The following is a 26,448-nucleotide window of genomic DNA, read 5'->3' as shown; positions in this document are numbered from 1 at the left end:
TGACTAACCCATTTTCTTTCTTTAAAATATTATTTTCATTGAAGAATTACACATGTTGCTGAAACTCCACATGTGGTTGAAAGAGGAACATGGTTCTAACATGTTACCTTCATATTAAATCACTGTGCATGTAAAGTGTTCATTGTGTGGTGGGTGATATAAATGTTTGACTAAAGCTATCTCTTTTAATTATTAAAGTTTCTGTGGGTGCTCAGTTTTAATGTCAGTCCCTGTTTAGGTTCCCACCAGGGGTAAAATATTGCTGTTATTGATGAATCCAAATGCCTTGAACATTGCTATACGAGGGCAGAGGCTGAGATGTTTACCTTTATGATGATAAAGAAAATTACTAAAGGGAACTAGGGAAAGTACAGTATGTTACTATTAACAGCCAAGTGTGTTTCTTCTAACTGCATTGAAAAACTTTCATGTTAAAATTCAAGTAAAAGAGGTTTTAGATTATAGTAGCATATTAATTCCATATTTTCAAAAAATAATTTTACTTCTAATATAATTCAATCTTTCCTAGGTCTAAAATAATTTAGGATAAAAAAGACTTATAGGTATGAGTGTATAAAAATATGTCCAGTTAGAGTACATAGTTCTTTTTCCAGGTAATAAGCACGTATACAAGGTTCAAAGTACATATACAAGGTACCAAGCTCACCTCTGCTCTACCTCCAACATGCAAGACGTGCCTCTGCCTTTGGGTCTTTGCATGGGCTATTTCTTCTGCCTGGAGTCCTCAGGCTCCACACAGCTAGAAAACAAACTGTCTCACTTCTCACAAGTATTTGCCCAAATATACCTTTCCAATGAAGTCTACCCTGACCATCCCAACTTGAAATGGCAGCTCACACTGTTCTACCCCCTCTCTTGGCCTTTGCTCTTCCAGATCTCCCTTACCCCGATCTACTTTTCCATCTTCATAATACTTGTCATATTTGAACATCCTATAACATTTACCTATTTTTTACACCTCTATGCTCTATTGATCCCACAATGAAATGTAAGCTCCAGGATGGTGGGGATCTTTCCTTTGTTCACTGCCATATCCCAAGCACCTAGAATGGTGCTTGGTTGAATGTATTAAATCACTGGATAAATGAATACACACTGTGAGGCCAGGTGCTATTTCTCTTTTAGTCTTTGCTACAATCACAGAAACTAACATGACCCTTAACAGATATAAGAAGCTCATTATTATGGAATAAATGAGTGAATAACCAGGTGTGTACATTCTTCTTTTATATGATGATGGTGAGGGTCATTCTGGGAAGGCTAGCCATGAAGAGCAATGAGTGATAAGCTCAAGAGCATAACATGTCATCAGAAACAACTTTCCAATCTGCAGGTAACTCAGCCTCTGTGATAACAGAACATACAAGACTGTCCTGCTCCTGTCTTATTTCCTGCCTTGAGCCAGCCGTTCAATTTGCTTTGATTTTGTAATGTTTACCCTCATTCTTGCAAACATTCAGAGGGATCTGTATTTATGCTATGGCAGATACTATGAATCAGGAAACTACTGATCTTACTTATAGGCCAGACTTGGGGGACAATATAACAAAAATTATTAAACATACATGACATACTTCCATACTTTCAAGAAAAGCATCGTAAAACCTTAATTGTGTTTAGCAAATGCAAGAACAGATTGAATACATTTCTGTGAATAATAAGGTTGCAAACTTGTCTTCCTTTGGTGGGGGGAAAGCTTTTGCCACGAGTGGTCCTGAAGCATACATTAGAGTTGTGGGATACTTGGGCTGCTGATAAACAACTCACCACTTGGACTTTAGCAAGGTCATTGCAAAAGCAACTGTTAAAAAATAGGAGCAGTCTGGTACCTTTATTTGAGGATGAAGACGGACATCTTATGACACTTTTTTTGTAGGAGTATAGAATACAAACATGCATTATGTTGCAATTAAAAAAAATAACTTATAGGTTCTCCCTAATTTGTCATGTTGTTTTTATTGAACTCTGGTTGTGTAACATCGATTTGAAGTAAAATTAAAGAAGAAACCGGTTATTTTAATGCCTGCATTCCACCCCACATCATCCTCCCATGTTGAATGCTTTGCATTCCATAACATTGCCACTTCTCTTGAGAAAGTTCAGGCCAAACTTTAGGTTAGCCAGCTCCACAGTGAGGAAGTACAAAGGCCAATAAAAATAATTCCCCCATTAGACTGTAATTCTTAGTGCTTTTGTTATAACTACTGCACTTCTCTCTCCCTCTTACGAGAGAGGGACCACCTGCCTCTTACAAGATATAGGCGACTACTCAGTTCATCTCTTCTTCTCTCAGCAAGTGAGCCCAACCATATTCACATTCATGTATTTTTAGATCCCAAACTTAAAAGCAATCTCCCTAGCAAGATCTCTCCAGAGATTTTTCAGTTGTTTGACACCAACACTCTTTTAAATTGCTGTCCTAAGCACCGATTTTCCTTTTTCTGCATTTCTTTAAATCATTGAATTTTCTGAGATCACACACTCAATTTCCAGTGACATTCTGTATTGTTAGCCAAGGTCCTCAGGGAATTTAAACAAAGGGAAAAACATCACTTATAAATGAATAGTGTTTTAGGGTCTCTGTTCTTTATATATCATTGAAAACTGGGTGATGGATTTGCAATTCCCATGGCCTTTATCTGTCACTTCTTAATAGAATCACTACATTGCTTCCATATGTTTGGTTATTACACTTCCTCTGTTTCATTTTGGCTTTTCTCCATGTGCTGCGACTGAGTAGCGACTGTCCAGTGGAATGTCAGGCACCTCACTGAAAATTGCCATGTTGTGCACTAAGTTCCTTTTTGTTTGAAATTGTGCCATCTCTGCTTATAAAAAATCACTTTGCAGAATTGAAACTCAGTACCTATAATATCTATCTATCTATCTATCTATCTATCTATCTATCTATCTATCTATCTATCCATCTATCTAATTTCTCCTGTCTCTCTCTTTCTATCTCTTCAATACATCAAAACATCAACTCATTCAGTTTGTTCATTTCAACTAAAAGTGATAATCAGTAGTTTTCTTACGTCACCTAAAGCCTGAGAATCATCACAGGTGTCTCTCAAAACCTTTTCCTCCTTGCAGTAGGGTCGGTATATACTCTCCAAATTCATGCCTACCTGGAACTTTAGAATGTGACCTTATTTGGAAATAGGGTCAATGCAGATATAATTAGTTAAGAATCAAGATGAGATCATACTGGATCAGGGTGGCCCTTCAATCCAAAGTGTTCTTATAAAAGACAAAAATGAACGCAAAGGGACACTGAGATGTAAAGATGGAGGCAGAGATAGGAGGGATGCATCTACCAGTCAAGGATCAACAAGGACTGCCTTAAACCACCAAAAGCTAGGAGAGAGGCATGGGGCTATTCCTCCCTCAGAGCCTCTAGAAGCAACTAAACCCTAGAAGAAAGGCCACAGATTGTTTTCAGGTGTCTGCCCTCCAGAACTGTGGGAGAATGCATTTCTGTGCTGAAAGACACCAGTTTGTGGTAAGTTGTTATGGGCAATCACAGGAAATTAACATATTCCTCTATATCCTTTCCCTGCTCCCTGTATCTGATCAACCAACTCTATCCCTCTTCTTAATTTCTTTCTGCTCTGTTCAAAGTACTTCTGGAATTTTGTTCCTTGTAGCTGAAACATTTTAAAATACAGGAAAACTGGAGTCTATCTAGAGAGCAGTGAAGAGTCTGGATATGTGAAAAAGTAAAGGGAGATATGAGAAAGGCCTGAACATTTTTAAAAAACAGTTGCTGTGTGAAAGCAGAACTCGTAATCTCACATGTTATAACTTAGTTAATACGTATTAAAACAACTTGCAAACAGCTAAAACACATGTAAATGATGGTTGTGGTTATTATTGATCTAGAATGCCATATTAGAAAACTGCAAAGGCTAGACAGTAAAAAAAATTACAAGAACATTATTATACAAAACTGTTTCATCAGTGAAGTGAGTTTGCCCAAGAAATCATGGAATGTTCTTGCTGGAGGCACTTAGAGATGAGATGGCCATTGGCTAGATAACCTATAAATGTCTCAGGCATGAACCAGCTGAGTGATCTTGGGCAGATAAGCTACCCTTTCTGAATCAGTGTCTTAATATGAAAAATAATATATTAATACCATACATTTGGGGTGGTTGCTGTGAGAATTTGAAAGCACTTCTTGAGCTAGAAAGCAAAATCTAAACAAAAGGGACTACAGTTACTTTTTTTACCCTAAATGTAAATGATTCTGCATGATCTTACTTTCCCAAGGTCTCTTAGAATCCAGTATCACAGCTTGCTGCCTTTCTTGCTAAGAACACAGAGGAGTGCCTAAGAATCCTGGTGGTATGTGTACTGATGCCTCAGTGACCTGTTCACCCAACCAGAACCACTTCACCTAATGGTCCCTCAGGTGACCTTTCTGTGTGCTTGATCCTGTAGACCATGAATGGTACTTTTTTCTTTCTCTGGGTTGGCTACTATAAACTAATTTTTGTTTCCCCATTAATTAGCTTTTGCATTTCTGTTTTTCTCACATTTAAAAAATGATAATCTATTTAAACATTATTTCTATTCAATATATTGTCTAGGTTTGTAGATGCTGTCTTTTTAGAAGTTTTTATGAAGTATCCTCATGTGTTTTTAGATATGCTTCTTTTGGCCCGGCTTTTAATAAATTGGACACTTGAAATTCAGGATGCTCTATGCTTTGTTTCTCTAGTCCTTCCAATTAGTAGGGCTTTTCCTTCTGTCCTTCTCAGAGTTTGTGACTAATGCTGAAGTATAATCTCTAAAGCAAGATGAAAACACATTCTTCATAATAAGTTATAGAAATTGGAAGAGATGAAATAATCAAATTTACATTTAGTTTAAGTTTACACACTTTCAAACTATTTAAATGCACAGACTTCTTTTCATCTTTAACATTTAACAAATTCTATCAATTCAACTTCTTGAATAGAAATGCCTACTAAGAGCCTCTAAAACACTTAATAGTCAACCTCTCAGGGACCAGTATGCCTACTTTTCAGAAATAGAAACTTTGTAGTACTCTTTTCTATTATTCTCCTACAAGAAGAAGGTCTTTCACATTTCAAACATTGGTTTTTGCTGTTTCTGCACATGGCAAATTAATTTGGCTTTTATAATGAGGAGGAATGTTTCAAACCTAAATTAACACCTTTGGCTTTACTTTGTGAGAAGACCTACTCATTACTCTCTGGTAACTTAATGGCTGCGCTATTCTATGAACCAAAATAGTTTAATGTAATCTGACATTTATGACTTCCACCTAATATCAACTGCTAAAGCTTGAAAAAAAGGTTTCTATTCAGAAAAAAACTCAAACTAATAAGCATGCACCCAATATTAAAATCGGGTCAGAGATCCTTTTCACTTTCATTACATATAATTTATGCCACTTGAATGTAGTTTAATAAGATCGTAAAAATGCCAGTTGTGGTATCTCATAATACTTTTTATAAACTGGTTTTACAGTCTCTCCTTTGTTCCAAAGTTCAAAGTGACAATTGAAATGCACAGGTTGCTTAGGAGTTATTGAAGTTTCTCCTGGAAAAACTGAATGGAGAATATATAAATTTTATATATACATGTATATACATGTGTGTGTATATATACATGTATATAAATATATGTGATATATAGCATTTATAAATATTTATATAGTGTATACTTAAGATAGGTTAAAATATGCTATTTACTTAGGATATGTTTTTGAAAATGTAAAACTGTTACCAAAATCTTCACAGTTTACTGAAAGACATCCCCTTTTTCCAGATACATTCAAGTCGATATTTTTCAATTAAAAGAAAAAAAGCAGAATTCAAGAAAAGGCTAATTTGATATTATTGCTCTGGCCCTACCCTTTTGTTAAGATGAAATAAAACCTTCCCAACACTTACTCCTCACTTGGTCATTGTCAAACAATACTCCAAGGTGCTCTTACAATAGTGCCATTGTCAGCTTTTCATGACTTCATTCACTCACTGACCATTGACTTGCTTCCTGGCTGAGGTAAATAGGGCTTTGCAAGCACTTCCCTTAAGTCATTTCAGAGGAGATAAATAATGATTGCAATGTAATATTGTGATAGTGCTAAAATATTTCCTTCAAGTTTCAACTTCGAGCACAAGTTTCCAATAATATATAATTTTTCATTTGCTAGCTGAAACTTTTGGTTTTATTAAATTCTACAGCTGCACTCAATATTTATGCATTTGGTGACCAACCCTGATATATTATAATAACATGAAGCTAAGACTTTTATATAAGAATACAAAAACATTTCAAAAGTCCCTGTTAAATCAAACATGGATATTCAACACAATTTGTTTGAACGCCAATTGAACAAAAGCATTGTGAGCATTTTAGTTTTTGAACCAATATTAAAATTGGTATTCACACAGCTTGCTCCATATTTCATAGATTTATTTCTATTATCAGTAAAAAGAATTATTCTGGAATACCACTATAAAAGGTTTCTATTCAGTACTAAACCACTCTACAATTTTCAGTTAAATTGACACTTGGTGAATACGAAGATATTCCTTAGAAATGTTTATCTCAGTCTCCCCAAAACAACAACAAAACAGTACAGTATTTATATTGTTTTTGTCATGGAGAAAAACACAAGGGTGCTGAACCCAGTTAGAGCTGGGTTTAGTTCATTATTGCACTGAGTAGTTGTACGCATTGGACATGCCACTTGATCTCTTTGAGCTTCCTGGCCTGTGAAACAGGACTAATTACAGCATTTTGTAAGATTAATATTAAAGCAGGAGATATAGTAAATTAAGCTTGAATGTGCATCATAAAAATCATCATCATTGTCATCATCTTCAGTATTGAGGGGATTGCACATGACATTTTAAAAAGTGAATGTGATTTCTCCCTTTTTTTTCTACAAGATTCAACAAAGATCCTGGCTTCTCAAGTCAGACACTCTTGCTTACTGAATATATCAATGCTAGCATCCACTCTGGCATAACTGGGGCCCCAGGAGGAAAGGCAACTAGGGGAGTCATCAAGAAATCAACAGACATTGTGGCCAATAGAGTAGAAGATGTGGCTCTGGGAAGAACAGCAACCAGGGAACTGGTTCTAGGATAGGATCAGGGCTTGCAAACAGCACATTGCGACTAGGTAGAGTTGGGTCAAAAACCAATGTTTTGTTGGTCCAGTTTGCTTAATACAGTCTAGTCACCCTCAGTTGTGTGTCTTTGGATTTGAGACACAGTTCTGATCTGACAGTAGCACTGGTCTTGAACTTGAAGGGGGTGGATACACTCTGGCTAACTTCATATAAATTTTTGGTTTTGAACACCTTCTTGGTTTACAGTAGCCAGCTGGTCTCTCAGTGGAGAATATAGAAAGAAACCTAGTAAATTTTCATGAGAAAATACACTTTGAGTTACTAGATGAAACCAAGACCAATAGTTATGTAAAATATATGGTGTGTATTAAATACAAACCATTTGTGCTTGCAAATTCTGTGACTGAAAGGGAAGTTTCACTTGATCCTTAAGAAACAGTTTTGTAACATTTCAGATATGGCTTTCTTCTTTATTTGTAAAATAATCTTCATACTTGAAGTCCTGGTAATACTGAAAGTCCTACTTTTCATTTTCCTTCTCTCCCTCCCTCAGATGAATATAGATGCTAGGAAAGCATCTATATAGGAAAGCTGGCCGTGGGCTTCACCTGAGCCACTCTACCATGAGTGTTGAATCCCATCCTTGACATGGGATTCAAAAGTTACACATGGGGCAGAAGGGCCATTATCAAGACCCAACCACAACATATTAATAGAGATCTTCTGCCATATTATTATGTAACTTCAAAAATCAAACCATGCACAATACACAACACTTGGGGAGAAAAAGTTATTAGGTATTTATGGTGAAGGCTAAATGGAAGAAATTATTGTGAATGATGAGTAGATAGTATTATAGTACAGCCAAATCTGTAGTCCAGAAAGAGTCCTTAGAAGTTTACTTGCATTGCAGGAACCCAACAAAAACAAAACAACCCTGTGTGATTAGTGAAATAACTTCTTCCTGCTTTTAAGTAGGACTTTTTTCCTCTTCATATTCAGGTTTCTTTTTCTTTTCTTTTTTTAAAGTTTTAATTGTTTACGCTGTTACTGTTGTGTCAATTTTTCTCCCTTTCCTAACTAACATCCAAGCCTGCCCTCTTCCACCCCCAGCCAATCCCCATATTGTTGTCTGTGATCATGGGTTGTACATAAATGTTCTTTGGTTAATCCTTTACCATCTTGCATCTTGTCCACACCCACCTATCTTTTCTGGCAGCTGTCAGTCTGTTCTATGCCTCCAAGCTTGTTACTATACTTGAACCATCGCAAGTTCCTCATGTGTAGGAAACTGTGAAGACTAAGTATTTTGATATGAGAAATCTCTTAAAATCCCAATCAGTAATTTCCCAGCCCCATGTTCAAGGAACAACTTGCCGGCTTGGTCTTCAAGATTACATGTTTGAGTTGTTCCTTCAGGTTCTTGTGAGAAGATGTGTTAAGAGCTTACACAGCACAAAAAAAACCCCTGAAATCCTGGGCATCCTCAAGCTCCAAATGTCATAATGCTAAAAACAAAAATTTTGAAGAATAATTACAATATCCACACCAGAAATAAAAAGTTTAATAGAAGCAGATTCTTCCTCATGCACTATCTAGCTCTTTTTGAAAATCTCATTGCATACCTACCTTACAACTCAGACATAAGAATGGAAATAAGAGATACTTAGGGGGAGCCTTATACCATGAATTTAATTATTTATGGTTTAGAGGTCAGTATACCACAATTTAAGCAGCTTTGGATTTAGAATCAGGGATGTGTGGGTCAATTTTGAACTTTGGCACTTGCTACGTGGTACTCGGGCATGATAATTAACCTCTCTGAACCTTGATGTCTTTATCTGTAAAGTGGAGAATGACCCATTAATTACAATGAGATGAGTTATTTAATGCATCCGGTAGAGCAGTTAGAGTAGATTTTTAGCAATTTGTAACTACTAATAACTACTATCTTTAGGGGCTAAATTATTACATGTCTCCTGTATGACATAGAGATGACACTGTGCCCACCACCTGCCCTAGCTGTCTCCCCACACAAAATTTTCTCTTTCCATTCACCAAATATCTCTAAATTAATTGTGAAAGTTTTTACTCCTATGTCTTTCAAAACCCATCCTGAGAATTCTCAGATGATCTTGAAATCTCAAGTGCTGATAGAGTTTCTCATGCTCAAACATTTTCCTTTAGTTATTAGAAACTTGGCTAAGTCTTGGGCTATACTGAGGGAAAAAATGGAAAAAAAATATCTAAATTTCAATCATGGGAAAATGACATAGACAACTAATCTAATCTGTTTCCTCCCATGGGAAATATTGACATAATTTCCATTCTTCCTTACATAAGAGAACTATCTTTGAAAGATGTCTAATTGTTAGAAGTCAAACTTAAAGTAGGCAGAAAAAAGATATTATCTAAAATATCTGAGCTTAAATTTGAAGAGCGATCTGAGTACATTTTTGCACAGTTCTTTAGAATAACAGACTCACAGAATTTTCCAGTTGACTGTCCCTTAAAGATAACGGGACATTTATTTATGTTTTTTGGTGCTATGACTTACTGTCAATAAAACATCCACTTGATTCAAAATTCTTACAAAACACAATGGTACACTATAGGAAAAGTGAAAGAACTTTGACAATCTCATGATAATGGGGCATCTCTTTTCAAATCATGGAGTAATGATTGGCAACCCAATTTTTGGTAGAATTTCGTCTCAAACTCTTTTTTTAAATTTAATCACTAAACTATTCATGCCTAGTAGAAAAGAAGTTAATGGGAGTTTTATAGACTTAAGGCCTAATCGGAGATGTGATGCACTATCTGCACAAAATGCCAGCAGCTTCCTCCTGTCCTTGGCCAAGCATGCCATTCCTCCCTTCATTTCCTTGTATTGGAGCTGGCCTTCCTCAAAAAATGCAGCAAGTGACTCCGTGCTACTGCTGGGCCAAGACGCAGGGGTGTCCAACCTTTTGGTGTTTCTGGGCTGCACTGGAAGAAGAGTTGTCTTTGGGTACACATTAATACACAACATTAATGAAAACTGATGTGCAAAAAAGAAAGGTTTTCTGTAAATTTAAAATGTTGTGTTGCCAACATTCAGAGCCATCCTGGGCTGCGTGGGACACATGGGCTGCAGGTTGGATACCCCTGGCCTTGAGCTTAAGAAGCCTGGAGGCTTTTACTTTTCTTCATGTGGAAGCCTACCACCTTGTGAGAAGTTTGGCCTTCTTAATGAGTAACGAGGAACTATGTGAAAAGAGATGCCATATGGAGGAGATGAGAAGTACCCCACTGATAACCGGCACCAAAGTCCCAAACATGTGAGGGAGCCACCTTTGCTGTTCTAGCCCAGATGGACTCCCAAATGCACGCAGCCACATGGGTGTCCTCAGTCAACACCACGTGGAAGAGAAGAACCACCCAGCTCAGCCCAGTCAACCCACAGACAGAAATACTTCAGGTTTTTGTTTGTTTGTTTTCAGCCACTCAGTTTTGGTGTGGTTTGTTATATAGCAAATGAGCAGTGGATATACCTCACCATTAAAATCAGAAAATGAAAGAGACTAATTCTTGAAATTAGAACTTTGTAAATTACATAGTCTTAAATGTGGTAATCCTAGTATTAAGCGTCAATAATTCAGGCTTACTTTCCAAAGGAAGCGGTGTTTTATGGAGTTATGCTGGCCTTCTCAGTGTGACCTCGAGCGTTAGTCACCTCCCCGCCTTCTACAGCAGGAATTCCTTGTGACTCTGAGATGCCAGCCAGGAGCAACTCCGACAACAGGTCTGGCTTTCCTCAGTTACGTTTAAAAAATGTATATAGACAGCAAGCACATATCACTAGTGTATATCCTGACTTTGGCGTGCAAATAATTAGGCTGAAGAGAAAATGTTCTCAAGCAGATTTTTGAGGGGAGATTAGCAAAGATGTAAAGTCATTCAGAAAAATAGGGTTCTCATAGGGAACAATACTACGCACTCCAGCTTGAGCACACTACTCAGAATGTTTATAGGTTAGAAAGCATTTCAGGACATGGTGACCAGTCAAGTTCGAGGCAGTGGGAGTCTGAACTGGGGTGAGAATAATGGGAGACATACAAAGAAAAATAATGACACAGGATCTGACAAGATATAACATATGGAGGGTGAGAAATTTAAAGAGACATGCAAGAAGAAAGTTTAATATCCAAATAGTTAATGTATGTACTACAACATGTTGCTTCCTTTTTTCAGTTTTATTGAGAAATAACTGACATAAAATTTTATTGAAATAACTGAGTAAGTGTAAGGTACACAGCACGATGGTTTGATGTATGTATATTATGAAGTCTTTACCACAATAGGTGCAGCTAAGATACAATAAAAAGAATAAAAGACAAACATTTTCATTTTGTGATAAAAACTCTCAGAATTTACTTTTTAAATAACTTTCCTACCTATATCATGCATCAGTGTTAGCCACAGTCATCGTGTTGTACATTATATCTCTCGGACCTATTTCCATTTGATGATCCGGTTCTTCCTCCTGGATCTCCTAATATGTTATACTTAAATAATATTCCACTGTGTATGTTTTATAAAATTTACTTACCTTTTATCCATTGATGGACACTTAGGTTGTTTATATGCCTTGGCTATTATAAATAATGCTGCTCTGAACATCGGGGTGCAGATAGCTTTCTGAGTTAGTGTTTTTTTGTTTCCTCTGGATAAATACCTAAAAGTGGAATTGCTGGAAGATGCAGTAGTTCTACTGTTATTTTTTTCAGGAACCTCCATGCTGGTGTTTTTTTATAGCGGCTGTATCAATTTATCAACACTTGTTACTCTTCGTCTTCTTCACCATGGACATTCTAACAATGCATTTGATTTTGATTTTCACTTCCCTAACAACTGATGATATTGAGCATCTTCTTATGAACCTGTTAGCCTTTTGTGTATCTTCCTTAGAAAAAAATGTCTATTTAGGTCCTCTGATCAGTTTTCCATTGGGTTATTTAAGGGTTTTTAGCTAGTGAGTTGCATAAGTTCTTTATGTACATTTTATACAAAAGTATATATGGTTTACAAATTTTTCCCATTCTATAAGTTGTCATTTCACTTTATTGATAGTTTCTTTTGATGTACAGAGGCCTTTTAGTTTTATGTTATCTCACTTGTTTGTTTTTATTGTGTTGCTTTTGCTGTATGTGTTGTATCAAAAAATCATTACTAAGACCCATGTCAAAAAGCTTTATTCCCATGTTTTCTTCGAGGAGTTTCATGGCTCCAGGTCCTTTGAGCGGTACAAAATAGGAGTCCAGTTTCATTCTTTCACATGTGAATGTCCAATTTTCCCAGCACCACTTACTACTCGTGAAGGGACTTTCCTCTATTGAGTATTCTTGGCTCCCTTGCAAATATTATCTGACCATACATGCTTGGGTTTATTTCTGGGCTTTTGATTCTGTTCTGCTGGTCTATTTGTCTGTTTTTGTGTCATCACCATATTATTTTGATTGCTGAATTTCACTTCAATATCTGCAAAATGTTGCTTTCTTTTTTGAGGGGGGTGGAGACTATCAGGCTTTCAGAAAAACATCTTTTATTAGTATAAAAATTCCTTCAAATTCATCCACTCTAATGAAATTTTTTTTTCAGCTTTGGGCTTTGTCAAAGGTTTAGGCATTCTGCTCAGCTCAGTCGAGGAAAATGCTTATATTCATTGTTTTTAGGCATATTTTCTGGTGATATCCATATTGTCTATTTCCCTCTCACTACTGGCATATTTAAACATTCTACATCATGTAGTCCTGGCCAGTGTGGCTCAGTTGCTTGGGTGTCATCCTGGAAACTGCGGGGTCTGATTCCTGGACAGGACACATACCTAGGTTTCAGGTTTGGTCCCTTTTGGGGGCATGTACGGGAGGCAACCAATCAATGTTTCTCTCCCTCTCCTTCTCTATCCTTTCCCCTCTAAAATCCATGAGTATGTTGTTGAGTGGGGATAAAAAAAATAAACATTCTATACCATGTGAAATCCTCCATGGCCTCCATAACCACTTCAACTCTCTCTCTATTTCTTTTCTCATAAACTCTCCACATTCTTATATCACATTTGTTTTCTAGTCAACTCAAAGTTAATTTCCATTCCCATCACTTCACTAAAGTTGCTTCTGCTATGGTTTCTAGTGACCCTTGTATTGTCAAATCCAATGGACATTTTCAGTTCACATCTTTCTTGACTTTTTTTTCATGTAGCTGTTGTTATGACTGTTTTTGTCCCCCAAAATTCATGTTGCAGTCCTAATCACTAATGTGATATATTTGGAGATGGGACAGCTGGGAGGTTATTAGAGTTAGATGAGGCCATCAGGGTGGAGCTCTTATACTGGGATTAATGTATAAGAAGAGACATAGAGAGCTCTTCCTCTCTTCATAAGCATATTTAAAGAAAGTCACATGAGCACACAGTGAGGTAGCAGCCCCCTTTATGCCAAGAAGATGCCTCAGAATGAAGTCTATCTTGCCAGTACAGTTATGTTGATCATCTCAGCCTGAAGGACCATGAGGAAATTAATCTCTGTTGCTTAAGGCCCCTGGTCTGTGTTATTTTGTTATGGCAGCCCAAGCTGACTAACACAGCTGTTCTGATATCACACTCCTACTTTTCTGGCCCTACCTACTCAGTCAATTTTTGGACATCTCATGATACACCTTAATTTTAAATACTGGAGAGTTTTAAAGTTTGACACTTGAACTCTTCCTTATTCTATTCTCTCTTTTTAGAAGACTTCTTCCTCTATCATGGTTTTATATATCATTTATATAAAGTCATCCAGGCTACACACACACACACAGCTGCAGGGAAGCATCATCTACCTGGCCTGGTGGCCCTGCTCGTATGGTGATAACTCTCAAATTTATTTATGCAGCCAACTGAGTTTTCTCTTTGAGGTTCTTATTTCCATCTATTATCTTAATATCTCTACATTTTGTTTTTCCATGGGCATCTCAAATGAAAAATATCAAGAATAAAACTTGTGGTCTTTCTTCTTCAGCATGCCACATATCATTAAATGGCTTCTCCATTTGCACAGTTGCTCATGTGGGATATTCTTGGTTATCTTTGACATTCCTCACTCCCATTCTCTCCATGAGAATTCCCCAAGTCAATACTTCACCCTCACCCCCAAGCAAACCTTTATGGCTTAACACAATAAAAATTGATTTGTTATTTATGTGGCCATCCTTTATGAACTAGATATTCTTGGAAGAGTGGCTTAGGGTATGAGGCTCCCTCCTTTCTATGAACTTGCCATATGCAGCATATGCTTTCCAAGGTCACTATGGAAGAAGTAAAAGAATGGGGAATTGCTGGTGGGAAAGTTTTATAGGAGTGGCCTAGAAGTGTTGTGCAAACCATAACTCATATATTCCACTGGCTAGAACTCAGTCACATGGCCTCAGCTAACTTCAAAAAAATGCTACAAAATGTAATTTAGTTTCATCTGCAAGAAAAGAAGAAACATGGATATTGGGAATCATGAGCTTTCTCTTCCTTGGAAGGTCTGTCCTCAAAATAGATCTTCCATCCATCACTCTTTTACCATTGCCAACAACTTAACCCAAACCACTATCCTGTCCCATCTGAAATATCTCAATAGTTTTCTAATAAAAGTCTTTTTCTACTATTGCTCCCTAAAACCCATTCTTCCCCCAGCAGACCAAATATCTTCTTCAACACAAATATAAACTATGTAAACTATCTATCTCCATTTAAATCTTTCAGAACTCACCCATTCTCTTAGGAAATACCAGAGCCCTTAAGTGGGTCTGAGAGATCTTGGATCAGTCCATGACCCACCTCAACCTCCTTGAAACTCTGCCAGGAGTCAGAGCCGACTCAACAGCCTGTAACACATAAGTGAAAATTCTATATAATGATGTGCTACTGAGTGTCTCATCCCAACTCTGAGTTCTATAACTTCATGTTGGTAGCTTGAAACTGACCATCATAGCAGTATTTACACCATAGAAATGAGTAAATGTTATGAATCAGGATTCCTTTCAACTTACACTTGGCTGGTTGTTAAATCTTCACTAGCACACTACTGTATAACAGATACTCTACAACTAAGTGTCAAAAGAGTAAAAGAATAAAATTGTGCTTTCCTCCATTGTTGTTATAGACATGTGGCTTATCTCCTGGCTTAATACAACCTTACCAGTCATCCAAATAATTCAACTTACATGTCTGTAATCTATTCAGAGAGTTTAGACAAAATTTCCATTTTGGCTTGTATCATACAGGTACTGGTTCTGCATTGTTACATATACCAGCCTCTGTTCTAGTACTTAAAGGTCATTATTAGCAGCATTTTTCAAGTTTTTGCCTGCAACAGCTGTACCCAGGGATGTCTGTCAGCCTATTAGAGGTCAGTGAGATTGATCAGGAAACAAGTATAATCCAACTGTTTAGTGTCACATGGATCTACAGGCACCTGTTAGATGAGCAACTTGGAGCACACTAATGCACTCTCTGAAACTCTCATCAAATCCAAGTATTTTCCAACATCTTAGGAGTCTCTGGAGGTAGTGAAGTCAGAGCTATCAGCATGGCAAAACCTTTTAGCCTCTGGTCCCCTTTGAATCCAGTAACGTTTTGTACACACAATAGTGAAGTGTCTCTCTTGTGGCTTTTCCCATAATCAGCTCAAATTTGCATTATTTACATGTTATCTTGTTTTCACTACTAGATAGTAATCTCCTCGAGTGAAGGAACCAAGTATTTTATACCTCTGTCTCCCCAGAAAGTCCAGGTGATACTTTGCACATACTAAGTGCCCAACTGATGTTTGCTCTCTGGCTCCTCTATCTCTGAGCTTCAGAGTACTTTTACTGAAGTTGCAAATCTGTAAAAGTTTGTACTTCTTTTGGCTCTGGGATTGATATTTAATAAAGAATGTTTAAGAAATATAAATATGAGTAAACATCCAATAACTGAAACTTTTGAGATCTTATATTAAAAAGCAGGTAAAATGCATGGAATTAAAAATTTGTTGGATAAATAGTTTTATATTAGAATTAATCATGTGATGGGATCTGATTGTACCTCTATGGCCATTTACTCTTTGCCATGAAAGTGAAATAATGTTCAGTATTTGCCATCAAGCTTTATTGATTGTGGTTGCTGCTTTGGCGTGGTTCATGTCTGGAATACAGAAAATAAGATAAATCATTAACAGTGTAGGGATTCCAAACACCTGCACCTGTCATTTTTTCAAAACAAAAGTTATTTCTCTTTCAGGATTTTTTCATGTTTTCTGGATTGCCTAACATTTTAGAATTAAAAACAACCACCACCAAGAACAACAACAAAAATAACTATAAGTGAGCAGACATTTCCATTGTTAAAGTTTGTAAAAGTTTACCTTCAGAGGCTCTTCATTAAACCCTCTATAATACGCTGTTTGCGATTCAGAGTGTGGACACCGCCCCGTCTGGTCCACATTTCTGACAGAGGCATGAAAGCCAGTGAGCTAGGCAGGGAAGGAGCCCCCACCGTACCACGCGGTCATGTTCACCCTGCGTCAGTGTCTGCTTGGCAGGGCTGGAGGACAGGGCCTGAACCTGCCCGGTTTAGTCACCAGCTCTGATCGTTTCTCTGACTCAGTGTCCTTTGGCCCATGGCAGGTCTCAGGATAGTATTTGCCGGGGAGACGCTGGCCATCTTTTGGGTCAGGACCAGGTAAGGCTGACCCACGCTCATAGTACAGCCGCGCAGCCCCACTCTGCCAGGCTCCTGCCTCTGGCAGTTCGCGGTTAAGATGATGACCGCAGCATTCTGGGAAATGCAATGCTGTCTTTTTCAGTTTCATTGGCCGACAGTGAGGTAAGCAGGTTTCATGAAGTAAAAATTAACTTACATTCTGACCTGAAGTGACTGAAGGCAAAAAAAACAACAGAGAAGTTCTGAACTGGAAAGTTATCACAGTGAAAAAAATCTCACTTTTACCTTGTTGAGGAATAGCTTGAGATAGATACTCTTAGAACCAAAGTTACAAATAAGAATAATTTTATGTGATAGTTATGACCAAATAGCAGTGAGAGACATGTAAAGTCTATATTATATATAATAATACAATATAGAGAATAGATGCTGAAAATAGTTACATATGAAATAATTTCTGGTTACTACTTTATTATTTTTGCTTTTTAAAAATTAAATATAAGAACAAATAATTAAGAGAAAATCTCAAATAATGTGTAAGCACTTTTATAATAAAGTAGTTCAAGGTTTTGCATGAGTAGGAGAAAAAGTTGATTTTTCTAGGTATGTGGGAAAATGGTTTCCTCTTTTGAAACTTGGAGATAGGTTGGTAAATAAACACCTGTCTTATGATGTATGCTTGGTGCAAATATGAAATGAGTCATTTTAGTGGACTCATGTACTCGCTTACCCTAGTGTTTATGTAAGTCTACCACCATTACCACTATTATACTGTAGTTTCCTATCATGATAATGTATAGCATTGTTTTTACTTCCCAAAGGTCATTTTCTTGGTGCATATTGGGATGGAGCAGCTTTAATATTCAGTCTACACTCAGGCTGCCAATGCAAAAGGGAATTACAATGTCCTTAAGTCATAGGAACAAGTTGTCCAGAGAAGGAGTAACTTCTTGTTCTCTTCCTTTCCCCTCAGTCCTCAGTCTCCCCCATGACAGGAAGGAACTCCGTGGTCTATCTGACTGATGGCAAGGGAACAGAACACATACATATTCACGTTCTGTTACACCAGGCTATACTAACATTTCACATAACAGATAGCATAGTTAACATTCCACATAACATTTTATGTAACCATATAACATTTCATTTAATCCACATAGTCATTCTTTATAATACATTATTATTTTTGTGAGAGAATTTAAGCTAAGAGAGGCTAAATGATTTGATGAAGGTCACACAGCTGGATGTGAACAAGCCTGTCTGTTTGAAAGGTCCATATTCTTTCTGCAAACATGCATAATGTAGCAGGGAAGAAGCTCTTTCCTGCTAGAGATCACAAAAAAAGTGATCCACCTACCCCCATAAGAAAAATTTTGCTGATTTGTGAAGGGCTACATTGAGTAATTATTTTTTATTAAGAGAAACCCATCAGCAGCCTTGAGGAAAATGAAAACGGGGGTTGTCTCAGTGGCAGAACTTCTTGTTGGCACAGGCAAGAGTAACATGCTATTTTCCCTTCAAGGGACATGAAGTGACAAATCCCAGTGTGTGTTTGGGAGGGAGTTCTGGGGGGATGAGGGCCTTTACTGCTGAGTATGATAGCTAGTGCTATAATGACTTTCTTGGACATCACTATCTCTGACTATAGCCAGGACACCTTTACTTGTTCACTCTTGGTTTATCATAAGACCATCAGTAGTCCTGTTCCTTACCAACAGGTGAACTCCACTCTTGTTGGTAGTCTATCATGACAACTGAGACCCAGGTCTCAGGGCCAGAAGGCCTGTGTGTGTTATCCTTTTGGTCATGAGGGGAAGGGAGAAGTGAGAGAGAAAGGAAGACACATGACCACTGATTTCTGCAACTGCCGTCTTTAAGAAACAGGGACTGTGTTTTATATTCTTTTATGAGGTGATAAGTCTGGTGTGACCACAAGAGAAGACAGAGGAGAATTCCCAAGAAAAACAAAGCTCATTTTATTCATAGGTCCTAGAGATAGGAGACTTACCACTCAGGGCCACTCGGAAAAACCCCAGGGCAGTCAGAGGCAGAAGACAAAAGTAAGTAAGGGGAGAGCGATGACCATGGCCTTCACTGTAGTTTATGTGGGAAAGGCAAGGCAAGGCAGGATGAACAGTTTGAATTCAGCTAGTTTGAGTAATTTTAGTAACCTTTGGGCTGTAGGGGTGGTTTCTGGTTGCCTGGCATCTGGCTCTCAGATGATTAAGGCAAAGGAATATTGTCTCCAAGTTTCCTAAAGGTGTCCTAGGAAGCCAGCCTGGGGAAGCCATATAAGAAGTATTATTGAATTGTGTAGACTCAAGCAAATTAATCACCTACCTGGGCCTCAGTTTTCTGATTTGTCAGTAGAACTTAAGTTAGAAAATAAAGTCTTTTTTTTCAGATATAATTTATTATACTTTTTAGATATAAGTGAAGTTTACACTGGTAAAATTTCTGGGTTTCCGCCAAAGGAGGGTCTCTGGAAGTACAAACTTTGACTTAACCTATAAGTGCAAATATTTTTCCAGGTTTTTCTCTCTGCCCAAATGATCCTTACAGTTTACAGTGAGTTAACACCAAGCCAGAGAGGTAAGCTGTAAATTACTTAGTTGGCCAAAATCAACTGTCGGTAAGTTATTTCAAGACTTGCTCAACTTTAATGTTTGAAAAACATCAACACCTCCATTATGTTGTTAGTATTGATGGGGAAAAAGGTACAGTGGACCCTCTTCTAAAGAGAAAAGGCTTGCAAGGTAGGTAAGCTTTAGGTAAGCCATCACACAGAGGGTGTTTTAATAAAGAGGGGAGAACAAGGCCTTTGAAAAGGAAGTGTTGATTGCAAAGCATGTGTAGAGGTATTTGAAAAATAAAGCAGGCCTTATATGACTAAATGATTAGCAATGTTATTTGAGAACTAGAAACTTAAAGACTGGCATGAAGAACTTTATTCATGTTAATCGGCTCATCAGTTAGCTGTATTTAGAAGTTGTCTCAAATACAGTTTGGATGGGCTATGAGAAATTTACACAGAAAAAGTGCTACTGTGACTTTACCAATAAATTGTGTATTTCACCATGTGCTAATGATTTTTTTCCAAAAGAGAATACGTTGTGACCTCAATAAACTTTTATATGTCAAAATAATGAAACAGAACCTTATTTTCTGGTGCCAACTTTCTATAAAATCACTCTTTAAAAAATATTAATCTCACTGCAGCATGTAGAATTTTACACACAGCTTCAGAATGGCTCTGGCAGTATACATCTTTATAAAGTGGAAAGACTTGGATGAGATTCAAGATTCAAATGCCAAAGTTTGTATCTGTACCTTTGACTTCTTACTGTTTTTCTAAAAATGTATATAGCATATGCTTACACTATATCATATAACACAATCACATCTTAGATAACATCGCTGGGTTGATGTTGCTCCTTCATTACAGTTTCCACAGTGGACATTTTTATAGGTCTGTAATGTGGAAGACAGCAAATAAGTATATGTTTCTTTTTGTTCAGTCAAAGTTGTTGTAGCCCTAAAAATAACAAAAGTTAATAGCATTGTATTTTTAAAAATCTAAATGTCAACCTTTAGCCTAGATAATTTGTCTTCGGGATAGTGTCATGGTTAAGAGCGAAGATCTAAGGTTGGTTTAGTTCAAGTCCCAGCCCTGCCTATTCTACTTGTGTGACCTTGAACATGCTATTTAATCTTCCTATTCCTGGGCTTTTTCATGTCTGCAATAGGGGTAATGATAACAGCATATCATAGGATTGAGCTAGTATTTGTGAAGTGTATTGGACAGTGGTTGGTGCAGGGCAAATGTTATGAGTTCTTGTTGTTATTATTGTTCTTATCATCTTTAGATGCACATGGAAAGCTGGAGAGAAAAAAGAAAATGTTCTGTAGAAAAAAATTAAAGAAAAACTTGGCAAAAAGAAGAATAATATACTTACATTGGATGACTATGCAAATAACTTTATTGTTTGAAAATCCTTTGAAAGTATCATTGTCAGGGTTTTCTGAGCAATGGTTTTAGGTCAAGAATAGCCTATTAAGGGCAAGAGAAGGGGCATCAATAGAAATGTCAGAGTAAGAATCTCAAAAGAGCTGCTCCATCATAAACTTGAAGAAAACACTAACAAACATTGCTGAAAACAATTTTTTCAGAACTCTGAAATTTACCAAATACTAGCAATAATCCAAAAAGAACTGACTTTTAAAAATCTAAATCTGAGTAAAAATAACAGAATTTGTGATGTTTGAACTAGCCCTTATTACCACCAAAACTCTGAGATAACCTTGAAAACCAACATGGAAACATGATAACCTTGAAAACCCAATAACCAACAGTCTCACTACCATGGTGGCTGTGAAAATCAGCAGCTTAGCAGCCACCAGAGGGAACAGAATAGGTTTGAAGCTCCCTCATAGCATCAGTGTCAGAGAATTGTCACTATTTGACCTGTCTGGTAGTTACTGAAAACTCCCACTAAAAGGGCTTGCTCTCAATAAGTGTGAATAAACTTTTCCCTGGGAATATTTATCAAAAACAATCAGCAACAACTATTTAACACTGCAGCTGCCTGAGGTAGTGATAACAGAACAAACAAGAATCTGACCAAAAAAAACCCCAAAACAGACTTATAAGGAAAGTTGGAGAATGAGATGTCATAGGGGGGGCTTTGAACCGGTCTGAATATTCCTGGAAACATGAAGGCTATATACACATTTAGGGCTATGCACATGCCCAGGAAAGATCTGAGAAGGCCCTAAGCTCTCGTTTCTGTCTAACTTGAGGAGCCACAAATGGGGAGTGAGAGTCAAGGCAGAATTGCAAACTGAGTGTTGAGTGTTGAAAGGGTGCCGTAAAGATCACATAGAGGCCCTAGGCAAAGGCAGGGAGACTTACCGATTCTAGGTATTTAAGGAAATCTCTTTTCAATCAGTAGCTGACCACATTAGCTGAGCAGAGATGTTGATGGCCACATCTGAAAAAGGATACAGACTTACAAAATTATTTTATAAAATAAATAGCATAAATAATGACAACAAATAGAAGCAACAACAAATCCTGGGGGAGAGGGGATCTAATTTCCAGACTCTCTATATTATATTATTGTAAATGCACAGTTTTCAACACACAAAAAAGGCAAATGCAAGAAAACAAAAAGTTGCAAATAATGAAATGAAGGAATCAGTAGAAACTGTCCCTGAGAAAGCCTAGATGTTGGACTTGAGAGATAAGCATTTAAAATAAAATATCTTAAATATTTACCAACTAGAGGAAATAATGTCCACACAACAAAAGGAAAGTGTGAGTTATGTCTCACTAAGTAGAGAAAACCAATAAACAGTAAGACATAAAAACAAATGAAGTAGAAATTGTTGCACTGAAAAGAATAACAAATAAAAAATTCAACCGAAAGAATTAAAAGAAGATTTGAACTGGCAGAAGAAAAAAATCAATGAACTTAAAAATAGGTGAATTGATATGATCAAATCTGAGGGACAAAAAAATGAGGAAAAATAAACAGAGCCCATGGTGAACCATGGAATCCCATCCTATGAGACATGGGCAAGATATGAAACACATAATGGTAATTCTAGGAAGAAGGGAGAGTGGTAAAGTGCAGAATGAATATTTGAAGAAATAGTGGCTAAAAACACACCAAATATGATTAAAGATATTAATCTACACATCCAAGAAGCTTAACAAACTCTAAATGGGATAAACTCAAACAGATGCACTTCTAGACACATCATGATGGCATTTTCAAAGGAGAGAGAATCTTGAAAAGAGAAGATAAAAGTAACTCATCTTGTATATGGGATCCTCAATAAGACTAACAGGTGATTTTTTTAATCAGAAACACTGGCAACCAGAATGCACTGAGAAGACATATTTAAACTCTTTAAATTGCTTAAAAGACTGAAACCTAGAGCTCTATATGCCGCAAAGATATCTTTCAAAAATTAAGAAGAAATTAAAACCCCCAAATAAACAAAAAGCTAAGAAAAATCATCACGGCTAGCAAAGCTGCCTGAAAAGAAATACTACACAGAGGCCTCCTTCAAGCTGATATAAAAGAATAATAGAGAGGAACTTGAACTCACAAAAAATAAAGACATGAGTAAAGGTAACTATGAAAGCAAATATAAATAACAGCATAAATGTACTTTTGTTTGTAACTCACATTTTTCTCCTACATGATTTAAAAGACAACCACAAAAAGCAATAATTATAAATGTGTGTTGATGGGAATATAATGTTTAAAAAACTAACTTGTGTAACTATAATAGCACCAGGGTGGCAGGGGAAGGGCAATATAGCTATTTAGGAGCAAAGTTTTTTAATGTTACTAAAATTAGTTTTTATTAATCTAAATTAGATTGTTATAAAGTAAGATATTAATCACTGATAGCAACTACTAAATATTACTCAAAATATAGGAAAATAATGACAAGGACATTAAAATGGTAAACTAGAAAATATCTATTTAAGTCAGGGAGGCACTAATGAAATAGAGAAACAGCAAAAATATATAACATATGTAGAAAACAAGTTGTAAATGACAGATGTAAATGCTTTATTATCATTAAGTGCATTAAATATAAGTTAACATTCAAGTCAAAGGCAGAAATTGTCAGAGTGAATTAAAAAATTGTCCTAACTATATGTTGTCTACAGGGATTTGTCTTTGATTCAAAGGTCTAATAGGTTAAAAGTAAAAGGATAAAAACTAAATACAATACAAACAGTAACCAAAAGAGAGCTGCAGTGGTTATACCATAAGAGACAAAATAAAGGTTGATAAAAATTGTTGCTAAAAAGAAGGACATTTTATAAAGATAAAAAGGGAAATCTATCAGGAAGATATAATAATCATAAACATATATATACCAAATAATGGAGCTCCAAAATTCATAAAGTGAAAACTGACACAGTTCAAGGAAAAAAAAGAAAGTTTAGCAATAAAAGTTAGAGACCTTAACACCCCAACTTCAATAGTAAATGAAACAACTAGACAAAAGATCAACAAGGAAACAGAACATCTTAACACCATAAATCAACTAGGTGTAACAGGAATCTATAAAATACTCTACCCAACAACAGCAGAATACATGTATTTTTCTGAGTATGCATGAAACATTATCCAGGATAGATTGCTTGTTAAGCCATAAAACAAGTCTTAATAAATGTAAAAGGACTGAAATCATACAAAGTATGTCCTTTGACTACATGGAATAAAATTAAAAATCAATAACAAAACAAAATTTGAAAATTCAAAAATATGAGAAAATTAAACAAAACACCTAAATAACAAATGAGTCAGAATAGAAAGACAAGAGAACTTAGAAAATACTTTGACACAAATAAAAATGAAAATGTAACCTACCAAAGCTTATGGGATTAAGGTAAAATTGTGCTTAGAGAGAAATATATAGCTGTGAATGCATGTATAAAAAAGAAGAAATTTCAGTTTATAGCCTAAATTGCCACCTTAAGAAATTAAAAAAATAAGAGAAATCCAAGCTAAAGGAAGAAAATAATAAATATTAAGCAGAAATAAACAAAGAATAGACAACAAAAATTAATAAAAATAACATTATTTAAATATCAGCAAAATTATTTATGCTTTTGCTTGATTGACCATGAAAAAAAAGAGAAGGTTCAAGCTACTAAAATCAAAAAGAAAAGACAATGATATCCATCTTACAAAGATAAAAATTATAAGGAACTACCATGAGCAATTAAAAATACCAAATTTGATAACATAGAAAAAATAAACAAATGTCTAGAAAAACATACATCGCTGAAATTGACTTAGGAAGAAATAAAGACTCTAAAGACATATGGCAAGATAACAGACTCAAGTAGTCATAAAACTTTCCACAAAGAGAATAGCTTCATTGATAAATTCTGCCAAACACATCTTTAGTCTTTAAGGTATGCAAGTCAAATAATTTGTCTGAAGTGGTACCACAGTGTGATATCACACTGTAGTATTACTTCACACAAATCACAATGACTGTAGTCAAATAAGCAATAACTAGTATTGGAGAAGGTCTGGGAAAAATGGGACCCTCATATTCATAGCTATGAATTGTAAAATGATGCAGCTTGGAAAGAAAATTTGCAACTTCTCAAAAGTTAAAGAGTGTTACATGATTCAACAGTTCCGCTCCTCAATATATGCCCAAGAGAATATAAAACATATATCTATACAAAATTTTGTATATAAATGTTCACAGCACCACTATTCCAAGTAGCAAAGATGCGAAAACAAACCAAATGTAATTCAATTGATTTATGGGTGTGGTATACCATACAACAGAACCTTAGTTAGCCATAAGAAAGTACTAATACATGCTATAACAATGGATGAACCTTAGAATCATTATTCTAGGTGAAAGAAGCCAGACACTAAAGGCCACATGTTATATTATTCCATTTGTACAATGTGTCCAGAATGACAATCCACAGAGGCAAGAAGACGATTAGTAGTTGCCTAGCATTGGAGATGTAAGTGAGGGTATGCTAACTGCCAACAGGTACAGAGTTTCTTTTTTGAGCATTGAAAATGTTCTAAAATGACACAGGAATGATGGTTGCACGACTCTTTGAATATGCTGGAAAGCAGTGAATCATATAATTCAAATACATTAAATGAAACATTTTACAAATTATAAGTGCTTGACACAGTCTGAGAAATATTAAGCACGCAGAAAACATTACTTGTTGTTATGATTCATTGTTATAGACTATTCTACCACTATATCATTAAGAATGGAAACACAAAAGAAGAAATAACTAAATTTGCTATGGAGGAAATAATTCATAGGGTATTTTACCAACACATAATATGGGTGTCTAGAAGAGTGAATAGTTCTGTGCCAAGTGGGAAGAGAAGGAAAACAGCATGTGCCACCACATGGGCTATATTTGTAAAATGCTGGCCCCTTTCTGTATAAGTCAGGTGAATTTAAAAGTCATCACTAAATAAATAAATCTCTAATGCTACACCCCTTGTGAATGCCACATGGAGCTGCACTTGCAAGCAGCAGGTTAACTACAAAGTAATGCCTTCTTTTCTAAGAATCTGCCATTGTGACTTTTAGTCAGGAGTTCATGGCAAAGACCTGACCATGATTTATTTCTTTCAAGGGCATCCATAATAGCCTGGCCCCTCAATGAACTCTGTTTTCAGCTGTCCTGGAGGGTGACGGCATGTCTCTTTGAGGTATATCTACAAGGCAATGCTTCATAAGGTTGCTCAAATATACCTTCTAAATTTGGTATAGATCTCTCAATTTCTTTTCAGAAGACACAGAGATTTCATATAATTTCTTTATGTTTAAAAAATTGTATTCTGTGTGATAGGCAAAGGGAAACTGCTATGGGAGAAACTTTCATATATGTCTGTGGCTCTGAGAGTCCCCATGTGCAAAGGTACTCAGAGAGTCAGTCAGCTTTCCTGAGTTAGGGCAAATCCTGAACAAGCTGGCTAAAGAAAAGGGCTTTGTCAGTCAACAAGGGAGGCAGAGGAAGAAAATCGTAGCAGAAGAGGGACAGGGGGCAGGCCAGACAGAAATAGTT

The sequence above is a fragment of the Artibeus jamaicensis genome, unplaced genomic scaffold (genome assembly GCF_021234435.1).
Source record: "Artibeus jamaicensis isolate MK-2021 breed Jamaican fruit bat unplaced genomic scaffold, CSHL_Jam_final contig_387, whole genome shotgun sequence".
NCBI lineage: Eukaryota > Metazoa > Chordata > Mammalia > Chiroptera > Phyllostomidae > Artibeus > Artibeus jamaicensis.
The sequence above is the reverse complement of the archived record's forward strand: the minus strand, read 5'-3'. Positions refer to the sequence as shown.